Below are 20,435 nucleotides of genomic sequence, written 5' to 3' on the forward strand. Positions count from 1 at the left end.
AGAACACCAACGTCGGTAAGCTCAATAATGCATCAAAATTGTAAGGCTTCCCAAAGCCTAGTGCGTGTGGTGCAACTACTGGATGTTTGTATGTATGTATGTATTTATTGTATGAGCTGCCCTCTCCCATCCCAAACCTGTGATTCCTCCCTCCTCCCTCAGTACCTGACCTGGAAACGGGCCAACAACATGTGAGATGTGTTGATGTCTTAAGGTGATTAAACTCTATTAATCACAATTCTCTGTGTAATGTAGTTGATTAATAGTGCTACAATTAAATCACCTTAAGGTTTTGGATCCATGGACAAGGTAATTTGGGCACATAAATTGGACACCAACCCAAAGATCTGGAGGCCTCAGTCAAATGTAATAATTGGCTGCACTGCCTCAACGCTTTCATGAGATGGAACGATGTGCAGAGAAAGGAAGACAAACAAGATCTACTCTTCGCTCAGGTTGGCCACCAAGTCTTCCAGATGAGATGAGATGGCACTACTTACTCAGCTGCAATGGAGCTCCTGCAGAAACAGTATCGGACCCCGATGAACATCATCTACGCCAGATTCCTTCTGGGCAGTTGTAGACAAGCACCTGGTGAGTCAGTCGGCAAGTTCATGTGGGATCTGTGGGAGCTGGGTCGAGCCTGTGACTGCAGAGAGGTCTGCTGCTGCCCATCTAGAAGGTCTGATACATGATGCATGTGTGGCTGGATTCAAGTCTGATCACATCAGACAAAGACTCCTGGAAAAGGGCAATCAAAGCCTACAAGAAGTAGTCGGCCAAGCTAAAACGCTTGAGACAGTGCAGCTGAATGCAGAGGTCTTCTTCACAGGAAACACAGCCGTTATGTGGGGAGCTTGGGTGCCACCATCTTGGGATGCAGGGTCTGAAGCCACTGCTGCCATCGAGCACCTACTGCAGACATGCAAAACATCCCCGAAAGAACTGGCTGACCTGAAATGCTACATGCTCTGCCTGCTGGAAGAAGGAACACTATGGGAAGGTTTATAGGTCCCAGCCCCCTTCCAGCAGTGCCGCACGCGGCCGGCAGCTGCCGCCATCTTCGACCATGCTACTTCCAGCTCCATGTCTAGCTTCACTTCCGGTCACAGGAAACGACTCAGCAGAACCATGAGGGCAGCAAACCCAGATAGCACCACTTCCAGCATTACTTCTGGTGGCAAGGAGCAGCACTGCATGCACGGCATGGGGCAACCATCTTGGAGGGTGCCTCCGAATCAGTACTGCAACAGTGATTCAGACAGTGACCAGATGCTGGTCTTGATTACCCTGGATCAGGTCAGCCTAGGTCAAGCCAGGGCCATGATGGACAATGAGGTCGATGGTCACGTCACAAACTGCCTATTTGATACAGGGAGCACGGAGAGCTACATTCAATTGGCCACAGTGTAGCGCTATTCTCTTGCGGTAATCCTAGCAAAGTGTAAAGTCACGGCAGCTGCACCGTGACATTGACTGTGTGGAGCATGAAGTACAAGAACTTTAAGCTCCTCATCATGCCACAGCTCTGACACCAGTCATACTGGGACTGGACTTCCAGTGTCAGGTCAAGAGCATCCAAATGTGGTTTGATAGCCCACTTCCTCCCCTCAGGGTGCACAACTGCAAATTTTTAAACCACCTGATCCCCCCTCCAAACGCAACCTGCAGTCTCTTTATCCTCTGGGTCCCACCGCTGCACCTGTTTAAAAACCTCACCCCCGACTACAAGCCGGTCACCACCAAAAGCCGACAACACAGCCCTGGGGACAGAGCATTCGTCAAAGAAGAAGTCAAACAGCTTATGACATAGGGGAATCATAGAACCCAGCACCAGCCACTGGAGGGCATAAGTGGTGGTCATAAAGAGCAGAGAGAAACACCGCATGGTCATTAACTACAGTCAGACCATAAATCGTTTTAACCAGCTGGATGCCTACCCACTGCCCTGCATCACTAACATGGTGAATGAGATCACCCAGTTCTAGGTTTTCTCAACCATTGACCTCAAGTTGGCCTAACACCAACTCCCGGTCACCTGGAGGATAGCCCGTACAGTGGTGTCGAGATGGTCGGCCCCCTCTACTACTTCCTCTGGGACCCCTTCTGGGTCACCAGGGGTCTCTATCTTCCAGAGGGAGATGGACTATGGGCTAAAGGCCACAGTTTCATACCTGGACAATGTGACCATCTGTGGCCATGACCAGCAGGATAATGACGCTAACCTACAGAAACTTCTCCAGATGACCAAAAGCCTCATCCTAACTTATAACCAAAAGAAATTAATGTTCATCACTTCACGGTTGGCCATCCTTGGTTGCAAGGTGGAGAATGGTGTCACTGGGCCAGACTCTGACCGCATGAGCCCCCTGTTGGAGCTCCCATTGGCCCTGAAAAGCTGCTTGGGCTTCTTTAAGTATTACGCCCAGTGGGTCCCAAATTACCCAGAAAATGTCCACCTCCCTGGTGAAATCTACCACCTTTCCCCTATCAGCAGAAGCCCAAGCGGCATTCACACACATCAAGGGTGACATCGCCAAGGCAGCGATACACGCTGTGGATGAATCCATCTCCTTCCAGGTGGAGAGTGATGCATCTGACTTTGCCCTGGATGCCACACTCAACCAGGTGGACAGGCCAGTAGCTTTCTTTTCCCAAAACTTCCAGAGCCCTGAACCGGCACTCAGCCATTGAGAAGGAGATCCTGTACACAAAAGTGCTGGAGAAAGTCGGCAGGTCACACAGATTCCATAGGAGGCAAAGATATGTAAGCAATATTATGGGTCTGAACCCTTTGTCAAGGCATGAACATAAAGCAGGCAGGTGGAGGGAAGAAGAGCAGGTGGAGGAGCAGAAGCCAACATCAAGAGGCCCTTAGTGAACATGTAGACAAGGGCAGGAGAGAAGCTGAGAAATGATTTGGGCTGGGGTAGATCAGTGATAAGCAAAGCTAGAGGAAAGAAGGCAGAGAGATTGGGAAGGAGATAAATGGGGTGGGGGAAGCTAACAGAAACCGAAGAAGTTGATATTAATACCAATTAGTTGGAGGGTGCCCAGGTGTTGTTTCTCCAATTTGTGAGTGGTCTCAGTTTGGTCATGTCTGGCTCCATGGCCAGACATGTTGACATGGGAATGAGACAGGAGTTGAAATGAGTTGCATTGGGAGATTCCAGCTATTACAGGGGACAGAGAGAAGGTGCAATCTCCCAGTCTGCATCCAGTCTCTCTGATGTAGAAGAGGTAAAATGGGAGCACCCAATGTAGTATCTGGCCCCTGCATATTCACCAATGAAGTGTGGTTTCACTTGGAAAGACTGTTTTTGACACCAAATGGTGGTGAGGGAGGAGGTGTGGACTCATGTGTAGCATTTTCTGCACTGACAAGGGTACAAAGGCACAATTGGTGCGAAGGGATGAGTGGATGAGGGAGTCATGGAGGAAGCGATCCCTGCAGCAGGCAGAGAGGGGAGGAGAGGGGAAGATATGTCAAGTGATTGGATCACAACTTTGGTGGTGGAAATAACAGAAGATTATGGACGTGGAGGGTGGTGAGATGGTAGGCAAGGACAGGGGGATCCTGTCCTTGTTGAGTTTGGGGATGGAGGGTTCCAGGCAGATGTGCAGACAAGAGAGCACTACCTCAGGATAAAAGGGTGCCAATTTAAAACTGATGTGGAAAATTTCTTGGTCAGAAATTTCTGAGATATGGGGGTGAGGGTCGAGTTGATGTTTGTAGAGAGGAAGCCACATTTTTTGAAGGAGGAGGCTATCTTGGATTATCTCACATGAAAGATCTTGTTGTGGGAGCAGATGCAACAGAGAAGGTGAAATTGTGAGAAAGGATTCTTTCTTTAAGCAAGGGGAAAGTGTGTGAAGAGGTGTAGTCAAGGTAAGTGTGGGAGCTGATGGGTTTGTAGAAAATGTCTGTTTAGAGCTTGTCTCCCGAGGTAGAGACAGAGTGATCAAGAAAGGGGAGATGGCAAGGTGAAATGAAATTGTCAGAAGTCAGCAAGCACATCATTGGTGCATGAGGCAGTACCAATGTGGTCGGGAGTGTAGCAGAGGTAGTGTTGATGAGCCTTGCCTGTGCAGACTTGTAGCATATGGATTGCTCCACATGAAGAAAAAGTCAGGCATAGCCAGGGCCCATGAGGGTACTCATGGCTACTCTTTTACTTGAAGAAATTGGGATGAGTCTAAGGAGAAACTCCACAACCATTGTCTCTCTCACTCTGAAGCAAATTTTACAGTCTATTCTTGTCAATACCTCTTAAACCCATGGCCTGCCATGAGCAACTTGAGGATACAATCATTAACTTCTGTAGATTCACCAACTCACACACCATACTAACTTGGAAATATTTTGACAATCATTCATCACTGCTGAGTATAGATTCTTGAACTCTTCTCCCAATAACATTACAGAGGTACCAATACCAGAAGGAATGCACTTGTTAGCCTAGGCTGGTCAGCATCTTCTCACAGGTAGCTTGGGATGAGCATTAATTCGAGAGAAGGCAGAAGATCCTGCTCCACGATCACTAAAGCCATTGACTTAGGCACCTGTTCACTCACCGCATCTGCTGGAGGACAAGATTTGGGCATTCGAGGCACTCTGAAAAGACAAGCTCTTCTCAGGTAATAACACCAAGTATTCAGAGCACCTGCAGGTTGGGAAACTAAGTTGATCCGTCAAATCAAAGCCTTTTTTTCAGTACTGGGATAAAGAGAAACTGTGGGGGTGTGAGCAGTGGAAGAAACACAGCCACCATGTTGAGGGTCGTTAACAACTGTTTTTATTCAAATTCAGCCAGGCCCTTTAAGGGCAGCATGAGCTCAGTCACCTGGTGCATTGTGACGTCAAAATCACTGCCCAGGGTGCGTGCTGGAAGGGATGCTGGAGTTACAGATAAAGCTCTGACGATGCCATTTCCCCATGGTTTCCCCGCCACGTGGCGATACAAGCGGGGCCGTTTCGCCATGAGGATGTGCGCCGCCATAAAACTATATTTGTTTTGACTTGAATCTATTCTGATAAGGAGAGGCCAGCATTGCGCTGCTGTAATAATTAGTAAATAAAGTAATTTGTTGGATGGATAATGAGGACATATAGCCAGAGAGAACGAGAATCTGTAGAAACCTGTTCAATATAACATAAAACCTATGAATTGAGGACAGATAGAATTTTACATTTTTTTGTGACTGTTTCACAAGTTTTATGCTCCTTTGCTCAGAATCTATCTCTCAACTGCCTCCATACACCCAGCAACAGGATAATCTCAGATAGTCCTTATCTCATGACATTGGCCTCAGCTTTCAAGGTATTTTCTTTCCTCTGTCCAATCTCTCTCATCCTCTTTGTGATTTAAACATATTTTTCTCTCTTTCACATGACTAATGGAGGACCTTTGATCTGATGCATTGACCATTGATGATGCATGAACTGGTGAATGTTCAGCATTTTCTGATTTTATTTCATATTTCCAGCATCTGCAGTTTATTGACCCATCTCTGCTGTCCAAAGCCACTCTTGGCAGCTCTCTGTGATTTTTTTGTTGTAGCACTCTGCCACTTTGTATGGACAGCCATGATGCAACAGCGGCTTTTTAGGCATTAATCCTGCATCTCATGAATGCAGTGAAAGTATGACACCTGAATTATCTGCAGCTTGCTGGAGTAAACTCTTCCATTCACCTCACCCACCATACCACACACAACACACACACACAGACACGCACACACACAGACGCGCGCGCGCGCACACACACACACACACACACACACACACACACACACACATATACACACACACACACACACACACACACACACACACACACACACAGCATTGAACCATCAGCTGTCACATAACTGTTCAATACAACAAAATTCCTGGTTTATCAATCCCACCAAAGTTTTTCCCTGAGATCTCTTGTGAACAGACCATCCTGTGAATATGCACCTTCTTCAGTTTCCTCACTTCCTCCTTCCTCCAAAATGCTGAAGTTATTCCTCTGGTAGAAGATGTGAGGTTGAGGTTTGAGTAAGGATTAGACTTATTCTGAAAGAAGAAGAGTAGTGATTGTAAATGGATGCATTAAAAGTTGCACATCCTCATACAGGCACAGACCCTCCCCCACTAAACACACACACACACACACACACACACACACACACACATGCAATACATATGTAGAGTGCAAATGACCAATGCTTATACAGTGGTGAAAGAACTATACATGTATTGAAGTCAGTACATGGCACTTTGCAATTATGGTGCTGATTAATAATACATTAATTGAGCTAATTGTTTATGAAATAGTGTCTTTACATCTTGTTTCAAGTTGGATTTTATTTTTGCAACCTTCTTTCTATGACCTGATGTTCAACCCCTTGACTGTCATCTTTTCCAGAATGACACATAAGCTATATTAGTTTCCTCTTTCTCCTATCGGTGCAATTCAACTTCCTTAATCAAACACCTAGTGCTCTTTCTGAACACCCATGCTTCATCTCACTCCTTCAGTTTTACTTGAAAACATCGCACTCAAGATTTTATTGGAGACAACTGGAGGAAGGCTATAAATACCACTCAAAGATAACTGCTCCTTTTGAGTGCTGGTGTCTGAAGTCTGCAGATTCATGAGTTTGGATCTCCTAGCATGTTTATACCACAGATATTAGCCTTTATACTGGAAATTACGTCTTTTCCATGTTTTGAAATAAAGCTGCTTTAATGACTCCACCATCACATCCTACCTCTTTTCATCCTTTTCCAAAATAATGCCTTCATGTCCAGTCATGTGGAAGGCAGCTCAGATGTGGGAATACAACTGTTTCCAGCATAGGGAAAAATAGGCAATGAATTGTTTTTTCTATAGACAGAACTCCTTTCAGATTTTCCCTTCCCTTCCCCCTTACCATTGTGTTTTGTAATCATGGGGCTTTAAAATGTGTAATTAAGATTGTAATCTCGCTTTGCAAGTTTTAACCAATATTTGCCTGGTTCCCTTACTAGTAAGGATTCACTGAGCCAGTTTCAGCATATGCTATTCTATCGATCAATTGGTAAATCACATAGCTTTCCTTACTTAACATTGTCTCCCATCTCAATACCCAGCTGATAAAGAGACACAATTCAAGAAGTAGCTTGTGAGTGCTGAGGTCTTGAAAATGGCAACTGCAATGAATGGAGAGAGTGATCATTTACGCTGCACACCTTAAGTTCCTGCAGGCGTGTGTCCTGGTGCTCTTACGTGGTGCAATGTGGCCGGAGTCATCAGTTGGACATCTAATTCATGAGGTTAAATTTTGCGGTGCAATTTACACTACAGACATCCCCCGAATATTAGCAGGGGTCCTGCAGGATAAATTGTGGTGCAGGAATTGACTAGAAATTCCTGCACTTTCCTTTATAGACTTCCCATGTTTAGGCAATTTTTGCTGATTGTGCTGTTACATGCCTGTAGTCTAAAAACCATAATTCTCAGAGATGGAGGAGGATACTGGAACTTTGTAAACTCTGGATGGTTTTTCATGTCTTAACGTACATAGTTTAAATGTGTGTCTGACGGCTCTAATGCCTGCAGTCCAGATCCTCCGTGTAATGCAGAAGTCTGCAGACACTAAGATTGTAGTAAAAAAAATTAAATGCTGGAGGAACTCAGTCGTTCTTTCCCATGTCCATGGGAGACAAAGATATATTCTTGAAAAATCCTGCTGAGTTGCTCCAACATTTTGGTGTGTTTTTAGTCCATATCTTGCACAGGGTGTAGTCAAGAAAGGAAATTACAGAGTGCTATTTGAGTGCTGGGTGAAATCCAAAACCAGACACTGTAGCTGGCTGCTCCAAGCTATGGCTCTGCAGAGCCTATAGTGCAGGAGAGGTTATAGCTGTATGCAGGTTAGCTCAGAAAGAACACACTGTTCCCAGAAAGAACGACATGAATCCCAGTTGAGTATAGTTAACATAAGCTTTATTGGGCTCACAGCCCAGTGGGCCGTAGTCAAAGCCCCCTCAGCACTGACTGATGCATTTGTGATCTGCTTTCTGTGATAGGCCAGTTAGGCTCTTTTATTTGTGGCCAAATGGATGGCAGCGCTGTGGGCCTTGTGCAGTCTGCTGGATCATTGCGTTCGTCCTTCATTTTGTGAGGCACCCCGAGGGGGCTGCGAGGGGCTGCCACAACATTGTATTCTTGTTGACAGATTTTGTGAATTTTACACTGAAATCAAGTTTCGAGCAAAAATTCCTATAGAAAATCAAAAATTACCTGTTTAGTGCAAGGTGGGCTGGAAATGAGCAGAATTTTGTTCTTCACTAAGTTAAACCATTTTTCAATTACAAATCATTTTTTTCATTGTGATGAGAATGAATTTTCTTCACTGATGTTAGAACGTGAACGTTTTCCATTAAATACAGGAATCCAATCTCACATTTCTCTCAGATCGCCAGGAATCACTGTAATCGTTTGTCTTAATCCAATTAATATATTGTCTAAAATCAGCTGCTTTAAAGGACCTGGGTCCTTTGAACCAGATAGTATTGCTCTGCCAGTGCATTTTCTTTCATTAGATTATTTGGTTTACTGACGTCCTTAAAATCTTATGGAGCTATTTACATAAATGATCACATTAAAAAGACAATAAAAATCTCCTTTGCAATCTACGCAAATGAAGGTGAAATAGTAATAGAAATCAACAAGGAATTCCAAGAACAATGCTTTACAATGCCCCAACATTATCCTGGTAAAATTTTGAAATCAAGAAAGTGCATTATTGATCCTGAGATTCCCAAAGGAAAAGATTATTTTGGCGTTTTTTTTTCCCCTTTGTCTGGTTCTCCAATGATTTGGATGGTAGTGCGGTAAATTGGTTCAGCAAGTTTGAAGATGACACAAAGATTAGAGGCATTATGGACACCGAGAAAGGCCTTCAAAACTTGCACAGGGATCTGAAAAAGTGGCTAAAAAATGGCAGATAGAATTTAATGCAGACAAGTGTGAGGTGTTGCATTTTGGAAGAATAAAGCAAGAAAGGACATGCACTGTAAATGATAGGGCACTGAGGAGTGCGGTAGAACAGTAAGATCTGGGAATATGCATATATAATTCCCTGAAGGTGGTATCACAGGTCGATAGAGTTGTAAAGAGAGCACACAGCATATTGGCTTTCATAAATCAAAGTATTAAGCCCACATTCACCCCTTCAGCTGGGAACTGAGTTGGATGTTATGGTAACGTTGTATGAGACATTGGTGAGACCGAATTTTGTGTGCAGTTTTGATCACCTAATTACAGGAAAAATATCAATAATATTGAAAGAGTGCAGAGATGATTTACTAGGATGTTGCCAGAACTTCAGGAACTTAGTTACAGGGAACCTATAATTTCCTGGAGTATAGAAGAATGAGGGGAAATTTGACAGATCTCTTTAAAATTGTGAGGTGTATAGGTAGTGCAAATTTAGGTTGGCTTTTTCCACTAAGGTTAGGTGAGGAACAAACCAGAGGACATGGGTTAAGGGTGAAAGGGGGGAACATTAGAGGGAACCTTCACACAAAGAATGGTGGAGGTGTGGAACGAGATGCCAGATGAAGTGGTGAATGTGGGCTCAATTTTAGCATTTGGACAGGGACATGGGACATGGATTGTAGAGGTATGGACTGGGTGCAGGTCAGTGGGACTAGGCAGGATAATAGTTCAGCACAGATTAGAAGGGATGAAGGGCCTGTTTCTGTGCTCTAATGTTCTATGGTTTGAGAAATTATTGTAATATATGCCCATAAGAAAAATATGCTCCTCTATTTTAAAATACATTTTAAAAACTTTTTATTAGTATATGGCGTCAGGTCTGAAATTTTTAATTTATATTTTAGCAGCTTGATGTCTGCCAAGATCTGGTTTGTGCATTTTCTCCTCTCTGCTCTTGAAGATGCTCAATTATATTTGGATTATTTTCTCTATCATTCACAGGTGTGGATGCATCAGCCCCAAGTAAGCCTTAGCAGTTGGTATTTGCAGGCTGCTTAATCACAGCAAGACACTATCCTGTCCTTGGCTGACTTCTGGATGTTCACACTTCTCCAAATAAGAAAGTAAAATCCCTGATTTCTTTTCATCTCACGATTTTTCAAATGGCAAGGATAGTCACTAAAGGATTACTGCTCTCCGATGGGTTTCATCTTCTTTGCCGACCATTCATTTCTGGGTAGAAATGGTGATTACATGGTTGTTGTTGCTATTCTGCTGAAACTAAAGCCAAAAGCATTTTTTTTTAAATTGCCTTTTCGACATTATGTACTGACATATTGCTATTTTCACAAAAAATATATAATTTCAAGCTTGATACTTCAGACAGATCCTTTTAGACATTCCCTTAAGGTCATGGATGGCCTGCTTCCACTCTGGTTCTGTTGGTTCCAAGGAGGCTGATGTGGAAGTAACAGACTCTGCCAGCAGTGGGGCAGGAGGTGCTCGATTGGGAGTGAAGAGGGTGGCACGGAAGGTTCTCAGTGCTCTTGGTGATGAGTTGAGGTTCTCAATGACATTGCAAATGCTTCTTCTTGAATTTAAACAATCACATTTCGGGATTCCCACACCAGTTGGGATGTTTTGTGCTTTTAGAGATGCTTTGTCAACATTTTAAGATATTTCTTCTGTTCACCAGTTATGTTCTTGCTGTATTGCAGCTTAGAAGTGAATGTCTGTTTACAATCTGGCCATATAACAATGTGCCTTGCCCTTGGGACTGGTGTGGTGTAAAAGGGGCCTTCATACTGAGGTTATTTGCCTGGAAATGGACCTGGATCTACTTTAGGTTTGGAGGACTTTGTGAGGAGAATATTTGAGATGCTTGCTGTAATAGAACTTGCCTATGAAACATATGGCATTCCATATGCTGACCAAGAACTTTGTGGCTGATTGTAGAGCATGTCGAAAGAATCAAAGGTTTTGTTGATCCAAACCAAGGCTTTTGATTCTTTCAACGTGCTCTACAATTTTATTAACTAGAAGACTGGAGCGTATCACATGTAGGTCGACTAGTCCAGAATGACCTGGTCTGGCTAGGAGCAACCTTTTAAGACCTGCCAGTAGACGTGGCTATGCTCTCAGCCAATCACAATCACCCTACACTACAATCTATACATGTACACATTGGTGATAGAATCTGTACTATCACACTGGCTTGCAGTCCGCACTCTTTTCCTCAGTTGTCCATAGACTAGGCTAATGTTTTGGATGTGATGGTGAATTTTACCTTCAGTGTTTGAGCTTGCTGAAAGATGGTTCAGAAGAAATGAGAAATGGTCCATGATTTCCAGATTTCTTCACAGATATAGGCTATTTTAGAAACTTGGAAGTGATGTTTTGTTTGGTGGATGCTTAAGTGTGAGGCCCATCTTTTCCTAAACTAGTGACTTGGAGCTCAATGTCGACGAGTGGCCTGCAGATTTGCTCCATTCCACGACAAACATTACTGGAGTTAAGATGTAGCAGAGTGCAGAGAATGAGTGGAAAGGGTACTGGGTACTGAAAGATCATTGCATGGCAGCAGACTACACACATGTTGGGTCTATTGAGGGCCATGTGGTTAAGGTCACGTCTTGCATGCCATCATGTGGTAAATAAATGAATCGAATTTCTATGGGCAGTCAGATTTTAACGAAAACTTCATTGCCCCTGACAAGTGGCAGAGTCAAAGCTTTTTGTGGGATCAAAAGACCATGTGTAACAATTCGCACTACTCCCTTCATTGAGATACTATGTCAGTCAAGATGAAAACAGATTCTTCAGTCCTCTGAGCCTAGACTAAGTCTTGGAAAGCTTTCAGCAGCTAATGAATTTCTTTGAAACTAATTAAGGTGCTGTTCTCATCTTTAAAAAAAGCTTTGCATAGCCATTGGGCATTTCCCAAACATTACTGTCGCATTCAATTGAACTTTGAATGTAACAAACGGCTTTCATGTGACAGGTCTGTATATTAACACCATGTATGGAGACAAGAAAAAACCTCCACTTGCTGTGCAAGTCATTGAAGATAACCTTTACCTCTCCATTTCCACCACTAAATTTTAAACATCTCTTCCATTCTTTCGTTCTGGTGCAGATTCCCAAGCCTATTCTTTCAGATTCAGAATCAATGGTGCTGTGGAAAACTAGAACTATAGTGAAATACAACAGCAAGTTGCAGAAATAGGCCAAAATTGCATGCCACCAATTGAAATAAACCCATTTAACTTTAATAACACCTTTTTTAATATCAGTTAAATAAATTATTAGCCCCAGGAGACCTATGTGAAACCTCTGCACCTCAGTCAAATATATGCAGAAGCTGATCCAATGGACAACAATTATACCATTTGTATTTATTTCACATGGCTTTATATGTAAAAAAAAATCCAATCCTTTGACTTCTTACGTTCCAAAATGCTTGCACAGCTGCTATGGAAAGGGCAGAGGGTCAATAATCTCAGTGACATGATTTTGTAGCTTGGTGCTAAAGGTTCAAAATGTTGTAATGTTCCCAACCTTTCCCATTTCTACCTCAATGTTCTCAGTTAACCTCCACTTTGGACCTTAAATATTATTTCCAACTAATGAATTGTTTTAGTAATATCTTGTAAACTTTAATTGGACGTCGCTACTTCTTTGCAATGTCAGAATAAAAATGGCATAATAACAATAATTATAATGAATTTATTGTCATTTTCCTATACAATGTAAATATGTACCAAAATTCTTACTTGCTGGAGCCAAACAGGTGCTTCTTAAAAAAAATAACTTTAATTGTATACATTAAATTAAATACAAAAAAAACCCAAGGTAAATACAAAAGATAGATAAATAATTGATAGGATGCAAAACTGGGCTGAGAGGTGGCAGATGGAGTTCAACCCAAATAAGTGTGAAGTGATTAATTTTGGTAGGTGAAATATGATGGCGAATATAGTATTAATGTTAAGACTAGTGGCAATGTGGAGGATCAGAGGGGGCCCGAGTCCGTAGGACACTCAAAGCAACTGCTGAGGTTCATTTTGTGCTTCAGAAGGCATACAGGGTATTGAATTTAGGAGCCGAGAGGTAATGTAGCCACTTTATAGGATGCTGATCAGACCCCATTTGGAGTAATGTGTGCAGTCTTATCACCTTACTGCTGGAAGGATGTAGAAGCTGTAGAAAGGATGCAGAGGAGATTTACAAGGATGTTACCTGGTTTAGGGAGCATACTTTATGAAAACAGGTTGAGTGAACTAGGTCTTTTCTCCTTGGAATGGTGAGGATTGGAGATAACCTGATAGAGGCTTTTAAGATGATGAGAGGCATTGATCGTGTAGATAGTCAGAGGCTTTTTCCCAGGGCTGAAATGGTTGCCATAGAAGACACAGAGTTAAGATACTGGAGAGTAGGTACAGAGGAGATGACAGGGGTAAGTATTTTTTATGCAGAGAGTGGTGGATGCATGGAATGGGCTGCTGGCAAGGCAATGGAGGTGGATACGTTAAGGTCCTGTAAGAGACTTTTGGATAAGTACATGGAGCTTAGAAAAATAGAGGGCTATGGGAAAGCCAAGTAATTTCTCAGTTAGGGACATGTTTGGCACAACTTTGTGGGCAAAAGGACCTGTGTTGTGTTGTAAGTTTTCTATGTTCTATAGTAAATATTTACAGTTATCAAAGATCAAGAAAAAAGTCACATTCTGATATAAACAAATTTTAAAAATCCTAATCACCTCAAATAGATTACTACTTAATTTTCTATGGTCAAGGGAATATAATGCAATCTGTTTCTGTAATTTATTGCTATTAGTTTCAGCATTATTCTATTGAATAAGAGCTGCCAAGGTCAAAATGTCCTTCCTGAAATATAGTACGTGGAACTGAATACAATATCTCAAATAGAGTTCTATTCATCTTTTAATTATTGTCTCTTCTAGTTTTTGTGAATTTCAATAATGCAGAGGGCAATTCACATGAAGCAATGAATGAAAATGTAGGGCTGAATGAGACTGAGATGGACATCAATGAAGCTGAGTATATAACTTATTCTGTTGATCAATCTGGTGATCACAATATCACGTTAGAGGAGTAGAAGAAGACCCATTGGTCCATTGAATCTAAGCTGATCCATCCACCCACTCACCCCCACTCCCTTGCTTTCACCCCATAACCCTTGATGCCCTGACTAATCAAATAACTGTTAATCTTTGCCTTGCTTAAACAGCCACTTCTGGCAACAAGTTCCACGGACACACAACCCTCTGACTAAAGGTTTTTTTTAATGCATCTCTCTATTTTAAATTGATGCTCTTTTACTCTCTATGGCCCTTTTGTCCTCGAATTCCCTACCATGGGAAACATGCTTGCCACGTCTATTCTGAGTTCTTTCAGCATTTGAAATGCCTCAATGTGATTCCCCCTCATCCTCTTTACACCAATGAGTATAGTCAAAGAGCCAACAATAATTCCTCATATACAAGCAGTCCATGAATTGCGAATGTCAAATTTAAGGAAAACTCACTTACGAACGGACTATGTGTGGCTTCCGGTGCATTGGCTTGAGTAAGAAGAACACCTTCCACCATTTTAGTTCAGATCACATTGTCATTAACACTGTGTTATGTGTGCCTACTTCATGAAATTGATTCCAATAGTTTTATATGCATAGAAAGGTAAAGTATATCCTATATACTAAGACAAACATTTGACTAACTGACACTAAATAAGAACTGTATGTTCCTGTTCCAACATACCAACAAATTTGACTTAAGACAAACTTAGGGATAGACCTCCTTCATAACCCAGGGACTGTCAATACTAACTCTTTCATTCCTGGTATCATTCTAGTAATTCTTCTCTGAACCCTCTCCAACTGTAAACAGTTCTCCAAGTGAGGTCTCACCAGTACTTTAAAAAGTCTCAACATTACATCCCTGGTCTTGTACGCTATCTCTCTTGAAATGAATGGCAACATTGCATTTGCCTTCTTCACCACCAACTCAACTTGGAGGTCAACCTTTAAGGTATCCTGCACAAGGACCGCCAAGTCCCTTTGCACCTTGGAATTTTGAATTTTCTCCCCATCTAAATAATAGTCTGCCAAAGTGCATGACTGTACACTTTGCAACATTATCTTTCATCTGTCACATCTTTGCCCATTCTCCTAATCTATCAAAATGTACCAGGGGTTTTCAATCATTTGGGCGGCACGGGCTCGTGGGCTGAAAGGCGTGTTACCATGTTGCATGTCTAAATTTAAATTTTAAAAAATAAAAAAATATTAAAATTTAAAAATCTATCTGCAGCCTTTTGGCATCCTCAGCACCACCTCTCCTACCACATATTTTGGTATTATTTGAAAATTTAGACACAAAGCCATCTATTCCATAGTCCAAATCATTTATATACAACGTAAAATGAAATGAGCCCAACACCAATCCCTGCAGAACACCACTGGTAACCGGTAGTCGCCAACCAGCCACTGCTCTACCCATGCTAGTATCCTTTCTGTAATTCCATGGGCTCTTATCTTGTTTAGTGAGGTGGAATGTGTGCTATAATTAATTGAGGGAATGAACAAGCAAGTGAAGATATGGATCACAAACAGGAATATTTCTGAATTTCATGTGATAACCAAATAGTTTGTTGAGAAGCATCACAAGTTCATTGAGACTAATTAATCTAAATATTCAGGACAAATAGTTACAGTGATATTGAGATGTGCAACTTTTAATGATAAACTTGCTGAACTGAAATTACGTTCTCTGGAAAGGGCAGATATAGTGGGGATTAATTTTATAAAATAAAATACAGAACAGAGACCAAAATCTCTTTGCTTTGTCCGTGGTTTGACTATAGAAAGCAAGGTTTGTATTGCATTACTCAATAAGTAGGACAATTGAAATTGATGCTGCTTTATAAAATGGACACATGCATGCCAACTTTTAATGCAGTTCGAGCAGAAGAAGGAAGGCATTTGGATTTGTAGCATGAAAGGTGTCATACATTTCTGAAGTTTTGACACAGTTCAAAGGGGCCATCAAATCAATTTGAGATATCAGCAGAACATCAGGCGAAGGAGAATGTGTGATCTATTTCTGCTTCATTTTGTGATTTTGCCCTTTGATTTAGAAATACCAGATGATGAATCTTGGTGGCAGCAATCGAAAGCAAAATATGATGGGCGCTGCAAATCTGAAATTTAAAAGGAGTTTTGAAGGAAGTAGTTATGAAGAGGTCATGATCATTCCATTCTGTTTTAAGGCTGATAAAAGTTTGTGCACAAATTTGGCTTGACCACAGTGCAGTACTTAACTGTTAACATTCACTGAGATAGACGATTATTGATCCATGACCCATCACAATGCCTTTGGCATTTGTCACAATCTCTAAGCTCTTGCTGTTTTCTCCACCTCTCCATCTGGTAGGTAAATCACCCTTTGTGCTGTATGAGCTTCCCATCATATATGTTTCATCACCAAATCACACACATCCACCTCCTCAACATGAACTAGCTCCACTCTTGTTTCAATGTATCTGCTGTCTTTGTCACCTCTTTGTTTGATTTTTCCAGCGCCTATATTCCATCCTGTATGCCATCGACTTCCTGTCCCACAATATCTTACCCTTCTGTAAATTTGAAGTCAACCTTTAACCTTTTAAGCACAAAAGAATATTCCAAGCTTCTAAAGTCTTTCCAAAGAACTGTAGTTTCCATTCCCCCTATTATCCTGGTAGATCTATCTGCTATCTCCAAGCCCTTGAAATTCTTTGTGAAGTGTTGTATCCAGTAGATCTGACAATGCTCCAGCTGATGTCTTACCAGTGATTAGCAAAGATTCTGTTTCTTTCTTCTATTCGGTGTCCCTACCCACAAGACCTCATATTACATAAACTTTATTAATTGCTTTGTCAAATTGTACTTGTAACTGAAAATTTTTTAAGGGCACCATATTTTAAGGCCTTGTATTTTTTTTCCCATTGTTTCACTTCCCAGTGATTTACTTTGCATTCTTTCTGTCAGATTTATGCCTATTCATCCAGTCCATTTTCTCCTAATTTTCCTGCATTTATAGTCACTACCCTGTATCTATTATCTTGTCATGTCTTGCATAGTCTACAAAATGCTACTTTGCTTTCTGCAAGCATGTAAGATATTTATCTATACAAGTAAAACAATATTGACCATGGATGACACCACTGTCTGCTGTTCACAAATCAGTAAAACATCTGTTAGCCACATCTCTCTGCTCCTAATCTTTATCCAATTACATATCACTGATGCCATTATGTTTTTCATGACACATGGTTTTATTTTCAGAATAGGTCTTACATTATATAAAATTTAACAAATAAAGCTTTTGAAAGTTAGACGTACATCATCTACACCATTTCCTGTGTCAATATGATATTACTGAGAAATGGCAGCAATAAAATTATAGATTTGATTGTAATTTCTGCTGATGTTCAGAAGAAAGTCATAGAAATGGAGCAGAGGTCAAATCATTGTACCAGTAATGAAGAAGATTTAAATGAATGATTCTGTAATGGAGACAGAGTCCGGCAAATTCATCTGTGCTACACCAGCTGAATGGTATTACAAAACTGAAATTGTACGTACTGTGCAATAAATATTGCACATCTTTTTTGTGCCTCTGCACTAGTTATGTTGAAGTGACTGAATAGTAATGAAAATGTAAGTCGTGAAATATGCAAATTCACTGGTGACTGTTATGTTTTTACTTTTATAGGTTGGCTGTGTTCCCAAAGGTAAGGGAATATAATGGTTAAGTTACTGGCCCCCAGCATCAAGATATCTAGACCTTTTGTCCATTAGCATCAGCTCACATCTTACAAGGTAGTTAAGGAATTTAAATTCAATGAATTAAATAAAACCTGGAATTTCAAACTATGGTGCTCCATTAATCATAACCGTTGGTTTATAACAAATCCCCATCTAATTCAGTAATATCCATTGGGAAGCAAATCTGCCATCCTTGCCTGATCTGATTATATATTAATGTTCTATTTAGTAGGGATGGACAATAAATCCTAACATTTTTATTTATATCCACATCCCATTAAAAAAAAAGATCCAAAAACCACATCGACTGCTGCAAGAGAATTGAAATAGAGGGTTACAATGAAGCTCATTGTTTGGGAAACATGATGATACATGAAAGATCCTAGGAATGCTCTTATTTCAAACACTGCTATTTAATTTTGTTATCATTTTTGAGCTTTTGGAAGCAGATGTTGGGAGGCCAGCAATGAAGCACAAATCTGCATTTTATCCCCAGAGTGTCTTCAAAAGAATTTGCCTATTGAATCTGCACTTGGTTCAGTGAGCAGAGTTGGGAAGAACACCTAAATGCATTTGAATAGGGAACATTAAATGTGGAAAAGCAAAGGGGGGAGAATGGGAATTTGAAGCTTTGATTCGCGAGACTTCAGTGAGCAGAGGCTGTAGGGAAGGTGCACGAGCTGAAGCAAGCTAAGGACAGGTTTTCTAGTGTTTTTTTTCTATTTCATAGATAGTGACGATGACAGCCAGAGCAGGGGCATGCACTTCTTGCAGAATTTGGATTGTCAGGGAAGCCAACACTATCCCTGATGACTTAAGCTGCTAGAAGGGCATCCAACTGCATCTCCTTACAAACCAAGATAGGAAATTGGAGCTGGACGTGGATGAACTCTGGAACATCTGGGAGGCTGAGGGATGATAGAAAGGAGTTACAAGAATGCTATCACACTGAGGAGGAAGGAGGAAGGGAGCTGGGCGACATTCAGGAAAGGGAATGGGAACAGGCAGGCAGTGCAGGGCACCTCTGTGGCCGTTCCCCTCAATGACAAGTATACAATTTTAGATACTGTTGGGGGGGGGGGGGGGGGGAAATGATCCATCATGGACAAGACATGACAGTCAGGTCTCTAGCACGGAGTCTGGTCTTATGACTAAGAAGGGAAAGGAGGCGAAGAGGCAAGCTGTCATGATAGGGGAATTGATAGTGAGTTGAACAGATAAGAGGTTTTGTGGAACGGACTGACCCAAATTCTATATTGGCTCCCTGGTGCCAGTGTCCGAGATATCTCAGCTTGAGTTCATGCCATTCTCAGCAGGGAGGGTGAGCAGCCAGATATCATGGTCCATGTAGGGATCAATGATGTGGATAGGAAGGGTGATGAAGTCCTGAAAATAGAATTCAGGGAGTTAGGTTGGTTGAAGGACAGAAAATCCAGGATTGTGCTCTCAGGTCTGGAACCCATGACGACTACTAGCGAGGTTAGAAATAATAGTATAATGCAGCTTAACATGTTGCTAAGGATGTGGTGTAAGAGGGAGGGCTTCATATTTCTGGATCATTGGGGTCTCTTCCAAGGAAGGTGGAATCTGTTCCAACATGACAGTTTGCATCTGAACTGGAGGGGGAGTAATATCCTTGCGGAAAGATTTGCTAATGCTGCACTGGGTGGATTTAAACTAGTTTGCAGGGGAATAGGAACCAGAGTTCCAGAGCAGATAAATGAATGGAGAAAGGAAAAGATGATATGAAAATTGCATGCACCGTTAGAATTCAATGGGCTGTACGAGGTGGAAATGTTCTCAGGTGCATCTATTTCAATGCAATGAGTATTGTCGGAAAGGCAGACAAGCTTAGGGTATGGATTGGCCCGTGCAATTATGACTTGGTAGCTATTAGTGAAACTTGATTGCAGGAGGAGCAGGTCTGGCAGCTCAATATTCAGGGCTTCTATTGCTTCAGACATGATAGAACAGGGAGGATGAAAGGGGAGGAGTAGCATTGTTTATCAGGAAAATATGTCACAGCTATGCTCAGGCAGGACAGACCAGAGGGCTCATTTACTGAGGCTATAAGGGTGAAAATGAGGAACAGGTATGAGCACGTTGTGGTATCATATACCGTCCAATTATCTACGAGAATTGGTGGAGCAAAATCTATATAGAGATAGCAGTCAGCTGCAGGAAATATAAGGTTGTGATAGAAGGAGATTTTAACTTTCTACACTTTGACTGGGACTCCCATACTGTAAAAGGGCTGGATGGCTTGGAGTATGTCAAATGTGTTCTGGAAAAAATTCTAAATCAATATATAGAGGTAACAACTAGAGCAGGGATCCCCAAACCTTCATGGAATACTTGATCACTCATCGAACCCAGGCATCGAATCTCAGCACTAGACATGGAGGGGGGGGGTGGGATGGCGGCACTAGATAGGGAGGGGGGTGCAGTGATTATAATAGTTGATATCATGTTAACATCGACCCCTTATTTTTGGCCTCAGTCGCCCGCTCATCCAAATTCCTGCATGCAGATCATTGCCTTTGCACCTACCCATCTAAACTCCCAACCGCTAATCTTCACTCCAGCTTCTGCCCATCTGAACACCCAACCACAAATCCTCACACCCAGGGCCTG

At 41.8% G+C, this 20,435-nt stretch overlaps 1 long non-coding RNA gene across 7 annotated transcripts in view; it reads right to left on the reverse strand.

The window, feature by feature from the left end:
- Positions 1-20,435, reverse strand: part of LOC138758011 (uncharacterized) — a 96,425-nt gene that overhangs the window by 18,383 nt on the left and 57,607 nt on the right. For all 7 annotated transcript variants that reach the window (XR_011354047.1, XR_011354051.1, XR_011354052.1 and 4 more), the window contains one exon: positions 4,576-6,061. This is a non-coding gene — a long non-coding RNA (uncharacterized lncRNA). The remainder of the gene's footprint in view (positions 1-4,575; positions 6,062-20,435) is intronic.

Source organism: Narcine bancroftii, chromosome 3 (assembly GCF_036971445.1).
Source record: "Narcine bancroftii isolate sNarBan1 chromosome 3, sNarBan1.hap1, whole genome shotgun sequence".
NCBI classification, from domain to species: Eukaryota; Metazoa; Chordata; class Chondrichthyes; order Torpediniformes; family Narcinidae; genus Narcine; species Narcine bancroftii.